This window comes from Otolemur garnettii, unplaced genomic scaffold, assembly GCF_000181295.1.
Source record: "Otolemur garnettii isolate 467f Iridium unplaced genomic scaffold, OtoGar3 scaffold00034, whole genome shotgun sequence".
In the NCBI taxonomy this organism is placed as follows: Eukaryota; Metazoa; Chordata; class Mammalia; order Primates; family Galagidae; genus Otolemur; species Otolemur garnettii.
This window is the reverse complement of record NW_003852429.1, coordinates 1,212,644-1,226,041: the sequence shown is the minus strand read 5'-3', so window position 1 is coordinate 1,226,041 and position 13,398 is coordinate 1,212,644.

Below are 13,398 nucleotides of genomic sequence, written 5' to 3'. Positions count from 1 at the left end.
GAGTGAGTGTTTTGGGGTTACCTGTAATGCATTTGTTTGAATGCTTTGTGAAGTCCCATAATTCTCTGAGTGAGTGTTTTGGGGTTACCTGTAATGCATTTGTTTGAATGCTTTGTGAAGTCCCATAATTCTCTGAGTGAGTGTTTTGGGGTTACCTATAATGCATTTGTTTGAATGCTTTGTGAAGTCCCATAATTCTCTGAGTGAGTGTTTTGCTTCTTTTCTCTTTTCTGCCTCTTTAACTGCCTGGTTCAGGGCAAGAGCTTTATCCTCTAGGCTTGAGACTCTTTCTTCTCTATGGTCTAATCTGTTAGAGATACTTTCTACCACATCTTTAAGTTCCCTTATTGACTCCTTCAATTCCTTAATCTCTGTCATATCCTTTCTATATTCTTCACATCTTTCATCCGTTTTTGGGGTGCTGTTTTCCACTTTCTCATCAATTCCCTTTATTGTTTTCACCATCCATATTTTAAATTCCCTTTCTGTCCTTTCCATTGATTCTGTGTGAGTGGAATCCTCTGCAGTAGCTACTTCATGATCCCTTGTAGGGGAGGGGAGTGGTGATGTGTTTTGGTTCTTCATGTTTCTGGATTTTTTTCTGTTGGTTTCTCCTCATGAATATTTTCTCCTTATTCACTTCCTTCCCTTACTTTTTCCTCCTCACTATCTGCTTTGCTTTAAATCACCTTGTCTCAGAGCTGAGGTGTTGAAGTGGCATTTTGGTATAAGGCCAAAAGGATATAGGAGCAAAGAACAAGAAGAAAGAAAAAAATAAATAAAAGGATAAATAGAAAAGAAAAGACAGGGGTACAAGAAAATAACTGTAGAGAAGAAGACGAGAAGGACAGAAAGAGAAAAAGAGAATGACAGAGAAATGGTGGTGTTTGGCATGGTGTTTTGACCACACCTGCAATTCTGGACTTTGCAGGTTCCAGCCTGCGTGGGGGACCTTGAGGTCAGGAGCTCCTTATCAGCATTGGCAAAATCAAGACCCTGCATCTGCCAAATTTAGAAAATAAAATCAGTAGTATGTTGCAGAAAGGCCTACCAATATCATCTTCCCAAAGGCCCAAACTAGAAGGACACTCTAGACCATGACTGTGTCACCTCCTTAAGTCAGACCAATGCTGGGACCTCCCAGTCCTTAGAGTAAAGCAAGAGAAAGAAATAATAAAAATGGAGATAATTAAAAATATAATCATACAAAATAAAGAAAAAAGTCTATCTCAGCTGTCATATGAGAAATTTATGTGGGAAAGATGAGAAACATAGAAAAGTCTCTACCAAAGGAGAGAATAAAGGAGGGAAATAAAAAATAAAGAATTAAAGAGACTAAAAAACCATAACAAAAGTGGAGGAGGAGCCCTTGCTATTGAAGAAAGTAAGAATGAAAAAAACCCCAAAAAACAGAAGTATAACCAACCAATAAAACAAAAAATAACAACAACACAACAACAAAAAAGAAAAAAAAAACCTGTGGAAAACATGAAAATAAGAGAAATGGGGGCCGGATGGTGCTCCCTAACTGCAGAGGAGACCTGGCCCTGTCTTCTTGACTTATTTGCCCTCAATCAGGGATTGGTCACTTTGTCAGCATTTGGTCCTCATGGGATTAAGGTTCTAAAGCTCTTGCCACATTTACTAGGAGGCATGTCAAATACTTCCTGCTGACAACAAAGTGGGCTTCCCAGGGTGTGGGAGCCTCTCAGCTCACACCAAGGGTTGTTGTCCAAGCTCAGCAGTTGTGCCAGAGCTGGCCATGTACTAGGACCCTGTAGAGCATTCCTGTCACACGGTCTTCCCACAATGGTGGCATGTTGCTAGTAGCCAAGCCAATGGGAGATCCACCCCACCAGTGTTCAATCCTGACTGTTTCACACTGTTTGGGTCTACTTGCTCATTTAAGCCTTCCCTGGCAGCTCCAGAGAGCAGCTCAATCCAACATTAAAAGCTGTAGGACAGATTTTTCTCATCCTCAGTCCTCTGTGGGAGGGCTGGCCGGCTAGATGCTGCCTATATGCAGACACTTTCCTTCTGTGTTGGTTTTCCTCAGCTTCAGATCTCCTTGTTGGCTCCTGGAGTTCCCCACTGCTACACTGTGTCCCCAGAGTGATTTCCCTAGATAAGTTCCCCCAGCCAGAGGGGCTACTATTCTCTGCTCTATCTCACCACGAGGGGCTGTAGTCTGCTATGTTGCTCTGTCCAGCTACAAAGATCAAAAATGCAAGCTTTTTACTGATTTATCTTAGAAATTAAAAATGCATCTAATGTATATGAGTAGTTTGGTAAAAGGAATAATAGAGTATGTAATTTCTAAACTCTCTGAGAAAAACATGGTACAATGAAACATTTTCATCTACCCAAGAGAAAAAGGATCAAAAATTAACCTATAAAAACAAGGCTATTAGCTCATAGTAAGATTTTAGGCATAAATACAAATAGATAGGTAAATATGGTAAGTATAAGTTGCCTAATTTGCCCAATTCTGAAGAGAATAATATTGTGAAATAATACTACCTGAATGAAACATGCTATGACATTCACATCTAAAGTATAAAGCTTCGTAAACATCTGTATATATGGTTACACAGAAGTTGAAAGCAAAAGGGTAGGAAGTGAAGACATGTAAAACATCTAAAGGAAAGCAAGTGTGTTTATTTGAATATCAGATGTAAATTGCAGTCCATATATACATAGAAATTGAGGTCCGCAGTATCATTACAGATGAAAATGGCCATTTTGTAGGACTAACAGTTTCAATTTCTTAGGAACATAAAATAATTTTTAATTGGAATGTATCTAAAAACATAGCTCCAAAATAAACCAAGAAAATTTAGTCAGAAATGAAGGGGAAAGTGACAAATTCACAACCATGGTCGTGGTGTTTAATAATTGTGCCTCCACTATTGATAGAAATCCGACCAAATCAGTAAAATTCGATTAACAAATAAGAGTCCATGTACACATTCAGAACATAACATTCTGTAACTACAGTATGTCACTTCTTTTCAGAAACACCTAGGCCATTTACAAAAGTTGGTTGCATAATACCTGACCCTATTAAATGATTTCACACATTTAAAATGATTTTTATTGTGGCAGCTGTATGATGAAGCTAAAATTCAATTAGTGATCAATAATGAAATAAATACAGGTGGACTATTTCCACGTCTTTGGAATTAAAGAAATATTCCAAAGAATGAAAGTGTGAAAGAATAAATCATTATAAGTATATAAAAAATTCTGAAGAAAATTATAATGCAAATGCTTCTATTTCAAACTATTAGAAAACAGCTAAAACCCTGCTTATTTAGAAAAAAAGTTGAAAATTAATGAGCTAACCATCAATTTCATAAGTTATAAAAAGCAAATCCAAAACAAATCCAAATGAAAGGAACATGACAGTCATGTCGGATAAAGCATAAATTAATGTTATTGAAATAAATACTCTATAATTTCAACAAAGCTAAAGACTTCTTTGAAAAGATTACCTAATAGATGAACTATGATTAACGCTGTGGATTAAGATAATAAAACAGAAGGCATAAATATCTGATACCAGGAATGAAAAAAGAAGGCCTAATTCCAGATGTTAGATACTTTAATGTAAAAGTTTTATGAACAACTTCGGGCCAACACATTTGAAAATTTAGATCAAATGGGCAATGTCTGAGAAGAGACGCAGCTTCTCAGAAGGCTCCATTAGTAGTCAAATATCTTTCCAAAGAGCCAACTTCAGGCTTTATGGATTTTAATGTGCTATTGTTATAGTAAAAGATAATAATGGCAAATCATAATAAATATGATAAGCTGTAAAATAAGATACTTAGAAAATATGTGACATATTTACAGATGGTGTGATCAGATTGTTGGGAAGTTGCAGGGACTTGGGCTGCAGGAAGCAGAAGCTTGCTGTCAAATTCAGGACCACCTCACCAGAGCATATCTCATTCTTTGCATTTTAATCCTCAATACTTCTTTCTAATCACAGTTTTAAGGAACTAAATGCAAGGCCATATGCATATTGGCACATTTGCCTTTCTTTAAGCCTTTAGAAGATACAAAAGATTAAAAAAAAGTACTGACCTGTCACACTTAACATTCCAATCTGGCAATGTGTGGACATTTGGACTACAGAAGGAATCAAATTAGCGGATTAGAAGAAACCTTGGGTCTTTCTAATCTTTGAATTGTAAAACCACATGAGTGATCATGGTAACTCAATTTTATTTTCAGTATGTCTGCCTCCAACAAGTTTGATCCTATAAAGAAAAGGCAGAATGAGTTCTTTGGAATTTAAATTTATGTAGAACATTCACCTTTCTATGGGTCTTGCTTTTTACATTACACAGAAATATTCATATGCAGCCATGAGCTTTCAATTCCTTTTTCTTTGAACTGGAATATTATGCCTTAAATATTACTACCTGATCTTGTTTGACAATGTCATGTTTGAATAATAAAAAGATGATGATAAAAATAGTAATTATGATGCTAATGGCTAATGTTTAAAAATGCTTAATATAATCCAGCACTGTCTTAAGCACTTTAATAATAGCTAATGTTTATAACTATATTACAAACACTTTGGATTATAATGCGGATTGTAGAAATTTAGTAACTTGCTCATGGTTATGAGGTTATTAAGTGGTAAGACGGGGATTCAAACCGAAGAAGTCAGAATCTAGGATAGTAGGTCTCAACTCTGGTTGAGAGCTTATTAAAACACAGTTTGTCGGTAGCACCTGTGGCTCAAGGAGTAGGGCACTGGCCCCATATGCTGGGGGTGGAGAATTCAAGCCCGGCCCTGGCCAAAAACTGCAAAAAAACAAAAACAAAAACACAGTTTTCTGGGTCCACCCTGAATAGGTTTGGAGTGGGGCCTAAGAAGTGGCATTTACAACAGGTTTTGGAGTGAAACTGATGCTGCTGGTCCAGGTGCCACACTTAGAGAACCATTGCTACAAGACCTGTCCTCCAAAACACTACGCTGGACTGCCTCTTTGCAGTATCTCATCGAATCTTGTTGACAATTCTGAGACGTGTATGATCATAATTTCTAGATGGGAAAGCCAAGAATGACAAAAATTAAGTACAATACTCAAGGTCAAAATGTGTGTGTGTGTGTGTGTGTGTGTGTGTGTGTGTGTAGTTTAAAAAAAAGTTTAATGTAGAATTTAAATTCTAATTAAAATCTAACATTGTGGAATCCATGATTCTCTGTAGAACTATACCAAGTGGTTTCCTATATTATAGCTTAAACATCACTGAAGAAGGGCGGTGCCGGTAGCTCAAAGGAGTAGGGTGCTGGCCCCATATGCTGGAGGTGGTGGGTTCAAACCCAGCCCCAGCCAAAAACTCCAAAAAAAAAAAAAAAAAATTACTGAAGAGCCTAAACTTTTAACTGTATTTTCATCATAAGTTAAAAATAATAAAAGACCAATCTATGCATTCCTAAGAATCACCTAAAGAAAAATTGACCAAGAACTTTTGCCTTTATTTCTTCTAATTCTGGATATCTATTACTACTTCAAATGTTCAACATATAATGTCATATTATCTATTTTGACTAATCTATTATTAATGAAATGTTTTTCATTCAAAATTAATAAATTATTAACAGTAGTGAAGGAACATTTGCTCTTTAAAATACAATGCATTTTTTTCCCTAGCTTAACAATTCAGATGAGTTTACTAAACCAAAAGAATTCTCAAATTATTTTCAAAATTTACAAAGGTCAAAAGGAAATCAATAGATTTTAGGGATCTTAGGAATCTAAACTCTTGCATATTTCTTTCTTACTGAGCACTTGTACCCTTGTGCCTGTGTATACGTATGAATATTGTTGATATCCCAAAGGGACTCACTCAGAAAAATCAGTCTTTTTTATTGATCACTGCTGTTGCCTATTCTCAAATTCTTTAAAGTACAGCGTTATTTTTGGATCAATGCCTTCTTTCAAATGGTTTTTTTGCTTAAGAGGCCGAGATAGTATTGTGGGAGAATTTTATAATCCAGGGGATTCCCCACTTGCACCAATGTGGCTACTTTTTAAACTTCAGTAGGAGATGGAAAAGCTGTCTTAGAGTTTACAATGGCAATGTCGATCTTGCTGTTTCAAGATGTCAAGAAATAACTTTGGCATTAATAGCAAATAGTGTGCTTAAATGCATTCATGTTCATTTAGATTCTCAAGAGCTTTCTTTTCTAGTACAGTCAAAAAGTAGGCTATCTTCCCTTTATTGTTTGGGGAAAAAAATGTGCTATACATTAAGCCCTGGGTTAGCTTGGAGCTGGAGCAATGTACGTGGCTACTTTGAGACAGCTTTAGAAATAGCTTATTGTGGGGATAAGCAAACATTACACTGCACTGTTACTCAAGTTTTACACTGCACTGTTACTCAAGTTTGAGTGTCATTTAAGACATTTATTGAAAGATTTTTCAAGGCTAAAAAATATGTGTTGAGATATTTTTCTTTTGTGTGATCAGATTGCGGCAATCTGATCACACCATCTTAGTTTCAGGAGGTTTTATTTGGTTTTGTGATTGACTCAAGACCTATAGGTTCAATATAAAACCATGTAATTAAATAATTTTTAAAGTTAGAATATAACAATTAACTTCAATAATTCTTAATTCTAGATAAATCCACTTTTGGGGGTCAAAGAATGAGACAGAAAGGTGTCACTTTTTCACACCTTCCACCATCAGTCACAGGGTCCTGATTCTTATTCTCAGAGTAGAAAGAGACCTTATTCTGCCTTGAATTTTCTAAGATGACAATACAGAATAGAAGTCCATACTCCTTGGCCTTGAAAATTCTCAATCTAACTTTCCCTGAATTTTTTTCCGGAATTATTTTTTCCTGAACAAGTAGAAAAAATGTCTCTATCAAAAGAAATGCTTTGCGTGGTGACACAAATGAATAAAATGGCCCATGGTGACCCTCCTTGTAGAGAGTCTTTGGGATTTCTTTTCTTATTTCTCAGTTTTGTGTATTGCATTAAAGTGCGTTAACTACATCTCTAGTTTAATAATAAAACTGGTACCCATTTTCTAAGGTGTAAAAATGATTTCCCTGCTTTGGGTTCATTATCAAAATTTCTGAACACTTTCAGTTTTCTTTTCTTTTCTTTTCTTTATTTTCACAGAGTTTCATTTTGTCACTCTAGGTAGAGTGCTGTGGTGTCACAGCTCACAGCAACCTCTAGCTCTTGGGCTTAGGCGATTCTCTTGCCTCAGCCTCCAGAGTAGCTGGGATAATAGGCGCCCGCCACAACACTCGGCTATTTTTTGCTGCAATTTGGCCGGGGCTGGGTTTGAACCTGCCACCCTCAGTATATGGGGCTGGCACCCTACTCACTGAGTCACAGGTGCCACCCACTTTCAGTTTATTTCTATTACAATGTTCGCTTTCAGTTTTTATTTGGTCAAGCTACAGTTAGTTGTTTGTTGCAATCTTTCTTCGTTTCTTTTAGCCCTATTGCCTTTTTAATGACTCATTCATTTATTCTAATAAAAAATGTTATTTACAAAAATATAATTTCACGGGTGCTGTGGCTCATGTCTGTAATCCTATTACTCTGGAAAGATGAGGTGGGTGAATTGCTGGAGCTCAGGAGTTTAAGACCAGCCCCCCCAAAGAGTAAGACCCTGTCTCTATTAAAACTAGAAAAACAGGCCAGGCATGGTGGTAGCCACCTATAGTCTTAGCTGCTTGGGAGGCTGAGGCTAGAGGATCACTGGATCAAACTTCCCAGGAGTTTGAGGTTGCTGTGATCTATTACACAGTGGCATTCTATCCAATGTGACAGAGTGAGTCTCTGTGTCAAAAAAACAAAACAAATGAAAAATATAAACTCAAAGCCTTTCTGAAGCATAATAATCATCTGACAAAATCCAGCATATTTCTGTGCATTTTATGAAAAGAGAATATCTCTCCTATTTGTCTTGATGCACCAATCTGGTTTCAGCTAATGTGGAACAATCTGTATGGATTTCCAAATGCACTCAAACCTCTGGGAATTGTGTGGTCATTTGCTTAACTCTTTCTGCTCATGAAACTGTAAACACCTTGATGGCAGGAACTATGCCTACTTCCATGCTTGTACAATGATTCATACGTTGAAATGAGAATGAATGGCTATATTTGATGGTATAATGGCTTAATGTAAGAACTCAATATTTCTAAAATTTGGTTTCTAGAATTATTTTATCAGCTAGGTAACAAACGTGTTCAAGTTGATATAATTGAATTCTTTTCACCATTGTTGAATTTACAATACTGTTTTATTTATAGGAAAAAATGTCATTGAATGGGAGGGGGTCTCCAGTGGTAATACAACAAAAAATGATGAAGCCATTTCTTAGGATAAACTTCCAAAATCACCCTGTTTAAAGAGTATAGAGGAAAATCCAGTCTCGAAAGTCAGACTTTCATTTATAAGGATCAAGTTCTTGGGGGAAAAATATTGTCTACATTCCAAGTTCATTCTATAAATACGAGGGCCTAGAATCTAGAAAAAACAAAGACTTAGGATATATGCAGGAATTGATGTGAAAGCAAATTTTCAGACTGAAGGGAGGTAATGGTCTAATAAGTTGCTCAAAGGGGAAAATGCAGGAGGAAGAAAAAGAAGTAAAATAGGTGAGTGTTTCTGAAAGGCTCGTGGGGAAGCAGGAACTATTGATTTCCATAGAAACTTGGAAGCTCCCTGAGCAGAAAAGACTCAGGTTCCAATTGCGATCTAGTCCCCTGGGAGTGGTAATTCTTACAGAATTTCCCAAACCATTTAGAGACTGGGATTTTTTTTTCTTCTCAACTCTACATTATGTGACATTTTATTCTTATAGTTAAAGCTAATTATGGACTTTTACAATTTCTAAATAAATGTCTGTATTAAATATACTGGAGATAGTCTGGAACGTGGTGTCACTTCTGTATTTTGTTGGCTATTGTCTCGTGCCTTCACAAATGTCATATTTGGGGCTCTTTTTAAATTTTTATTTTTAAATACATGGCTGCTAATTTCCTGGTACCAGTTACTAAGGATAAAAGCAAAGTTAGTGAAGTGTCTTTCCAGAATGGTTTTGGAAACCGCAGACTGTTTGCCATGACAAAATTGTCAGAGTGAATCTCTAATCCCCCACACAGGAAGTGTCAGGAAATCTCTTATACCTTCTGGAACCTCAGAGATGGTGAGGTAATCCAATCACGGTTATGAATTCTATTCAGGAATATCACGTTTTCCAGCCATAATCTGACAAAATGGAGCCTATGAAAATGTCTCTGAGTAATGGTTTTGAAATATTGAAAAGGAGGAGGAAAATCTATGGCTCCCTGAGTAGATAATAATTTTCTGATGTCTGCAATCAACCTCTATTGTTAAAGGCATGATTTTTCTGCGTGTTACATTATCCATATTTTGGATCTATAGTTTTAAGATTCAACTCTTCTAAGTTAAGCAAGAACTACCAATTGACATTATCGTTTAAAAGTAACATTGATAACACGTGATAAAAAAAAGATGAATGTATAAAACATCTTCCTGGTATTTAAGAAAAAAGATATCTTATACTTTCCTATGTTTTTTCATGTATTACCAATGTTATTTTTAAACGACAGCATCAATTGGTAGTTCCTGCTTCATTTAGAAGAGTTCAATTTCAGATTTGAAAAGGTATCAGAAAATGACAATCTTTACTGAAGCTTTCAAAATGAGGCGAAATAATCACATTAGCTGTGGATTCGAATAGCAGCATTACTTTTGGGGTAAAAACACTCAAAATGAAATCATTATGGTAACTAAAGCTGTTATGAAGTCTGAGGTGAAATTTTTAGATTCCTAATTTCTTAATATAATAATCTTACAGTGACATTTCAAAGAGCTTTGCAAATATTGGGAATTTGAAACTCTAGTAAGCCTGGAATGGAGCCAGTGTACTTCCCTTTGTAGGGAGCATCAGGAGTAGATATTTGGTATAACACCGTGTCCGATCTTGCCAACCATGCTGAGTGTGCCAACCAAGCTGATCACACAGTAATTTAGGTTTTTGGCAGCTTTTTCTGCCATTTGAGTTGGGGTGAGGGTAGTGGTCTCTGTACAAAACACATAGACTAACATCTGGGGAGCAGTGCCGTGGCAGCTTAGCTGCTGAGGTGCAGTAATGAATTCTTGGTAAGTACAACATGACCACATCCAACAGTAACTGTCGTCAGCGTGGCTGGCTGCACATAGGGTTCCATTTCTTTTCCCCTGTTTATAGTAAAGTGGAGGCTCTGAACTGTCCTATCATAAGGAAATATATTGCACGCGTCATAGATCTTTATGTGTTATCAGGGTTTTACTCTCAAACGCGAATGAATACTGAAAACACCCTCTTGGTGAGATGATGGTAATTGCAGATGAGGAACATGAAATTGAATTTACCTGAAATTTCAGGTTAGTAATGAGTGAAGGGAGTTTGCATGAGCATGGTTTCCAGGGAAGTAGCTAAATAATTTAGTATGATACCTAAACTCTTAGGGTATGCATTTCAATTTGTTGTTTTCTAATGTGACAGAGAGAAATATATTATAAACATTTTTGTGTTTGATTGCAGTAAAAAGAATGATATTAAGAAGCAATCAGAGTGCAGTCACGTTTTTCTGAACCAAAATGGAAGAGAAAACGAATAATTTCTTTCATAAATCTAAGTAACGTGTAATGATAATGTTTATATCAGCAAAAAGATGGCAGTTAGAATGGGCCAGGTACTAATGGAATCATTTTAGATATGTTAACTCATTTAATCCTTCCAACAATACTGTGAAGTTGGTGGTGTTATTATCCTCATTTTACAGATAAGTAATTTGCACAAGTCATACAGCTAGGAAATGGTTTATCTAGGATTCTGATTCATACAGACTACAGTCTGATACTCTCTGGAACCTCAAAGAGTTGTAAGAGTACCTTGGTTGCATAGTGTGTTACACGGACACTAAAGTAATAATAAAGTTAACTCACACCTTTTTTATTATATTTTATCAACCCTCACAACACCACCCATAAAGTTCTGTATTTCTCAGGGGAAGAGTCAGATCTAGAGGGGTCAAGTGACTCATTAGATGATGAAGTTGTGACTCATACTCAGAATATCCAGTTATAAAATCTGTTTTTAACTATTCTTCTATTAACTGTCTATTTTTTTTCAAACCAGGCAATTAATTAGCTATGTCCTAGAATCATATAATTGAAACTGAGTTTTTTCTTTTTAAATTACTTCTTTGAAATTTTACAGCACCTCAATGCTTAAACTAGTGAGAAAACCTTATATCTTGCAAGCAGGAAAGCTTATTGCCTAGGTGTAGGTTGATAGCCATCTACTTTGTTGTGGGTTTTTTCAGCTGATCCTTTGGGTTAATAGGCTTTACTAGATTGTTAAAATATTTTTCCATTTTTGGATGTACGTATAGCCATAATCTACATTAATTGGTGATTAAAATTGATAAGTTTTTAAGACATATTGTAATAGAGTGGTTACGAGCATCTGCCCTGGGCCCATAATCCTGGAGTTTATGACTAGTCAAGGTCATATATTACTGTAGTCTCTAGTCAGTAATATGACCTTGAACAATTTACTGAACTACCACAAGTCACTTTTAGTTATCAATGAAATGAGAATAATAGTAGCCCCTATATAATAGTAGATGTATGGACAAAGTGAATTTTTCTGTGTAAAGTGCTTAGAGCTGTGCCTTGCGTACTGTAAATGGTATATATGTATGTCTGGTGGGCCTAATTCTCCAACTTGCCAGGCATAACCCCCTCAGGGCCTTTGATGTGCTCCACTTTCAACCTGAACCACTCTTTGCCCCAGACAATGGCCTGGCCCGTTTGTCATTTCCTGTAGGTCTTTATGCAAATGCTGTCTTCTGTCTTTAGTGTAGTCCTTCCCTGGCCACTCTCTCTAAAATTACAACTTCACATCAGCTCCTGTGCTCAATGGTTAGTGTACTGGCCACCTGCACAGGGGCTGGTAGGTTTGAACCTGGCCTGTGCTTGCTAAACAACAATAACTACAATAACAACAGCAACAAAAATAGTCAGGCATTGTGGTGGGTTCCTGTAGTCCCACTGACTTGGGAGGCTAAGGCAAGAGAATCACTTAAGCCCAAGAGTTCGAGGTTGCTGTGAGCTGTGATGCCATAGCACTCTACCAAGGGTGACATAGTGAGACTCTTTCTCAAAAATAATAATAATAATAATAATAAAATTACAATCTCACCATAATCTCCCCACACTCTTTGTCCAGTTGTCAGTTTTATTCCACCAGCAAGTCATATGCTAGATAAAGGGGACTGTTATTTCCTTATCATTTATGTGTTTCCTTATATTTCTCCTTAACATTTTTTTCTTTTTTTGCTTTTTATGCTTTCTGACTGCTACTTTGTGTGTTCCTGATTTACCCTGTTAAGAGTGTGTCTCCTCACTAAAATGTAAGCTCCATGAGAACAGAGATTCCTTTCTGACTTCTCTGGGCTGTGTTCTCACCACTGGGGGGAGCACTGACACACAGTAGGCTCTTAATCCATATTCGTTTCATGCATGCAAAATTGAATGGATGTGTCCTCTCAGTGTCAGGGGGATCACATGTCTGAAATTATGTGGAATCTTTAGTTTTGTATTCAAGAGGTTGCAGACACTTGAGTTTTTATAGAACTATAAAATTGGCTGCAGGCCTTGGTGTGAATTAGAAAAAGATACTGCTTCCTCCAGGATATGGCCTGAGCTAGGGCTCAGGATTAGTCAGGGAAAGAACTGGAGTGACAGCATGCTCCATTTGCTGTTAACTTTGCATTTAGTCAAAATGCAAATTCCTTTTTATTAAGAGGCTCGACTGAGATACTAACACAATTAATTGGAATGTTTTCATGAAATAAACTAAAAGTTGGCGAGTAAGCATCAAAATCTCTATGTTTCTAATCAGTGTATGCATATCAAATACTGTGTTCCAGTTTCTTCTACGTGTGTTCCAATGAGGTTATTTATTTGATAGCATGGAGTTTTATTTAAACCTTTTATGTCTATTTAAAACAATATAAAGGATAACTTCAGTTGAGGTCATTGCATTTAAACTTGATATAAATATGCTTGAAAATTTATTTTTAAACCTAAAGAATTTTTTTCCTGTGACAAGCAGAGTTGCCATTTTGGTTTTTTAATTTAAAATTGCCTCATTATAGGTTTGAAAATTTGGTTTTGAAATTTTTACTTTATTTTGAATCACCAAGGAAAAACTGGATAATCTCTACAATAAGATAATCCATTTTATACATAGAAATGTTTAAGATCAATGCTTTCTGGATTCAGCTTAGAAATACTAGGTTGTTCTTGATTCCCTGGTACAACTT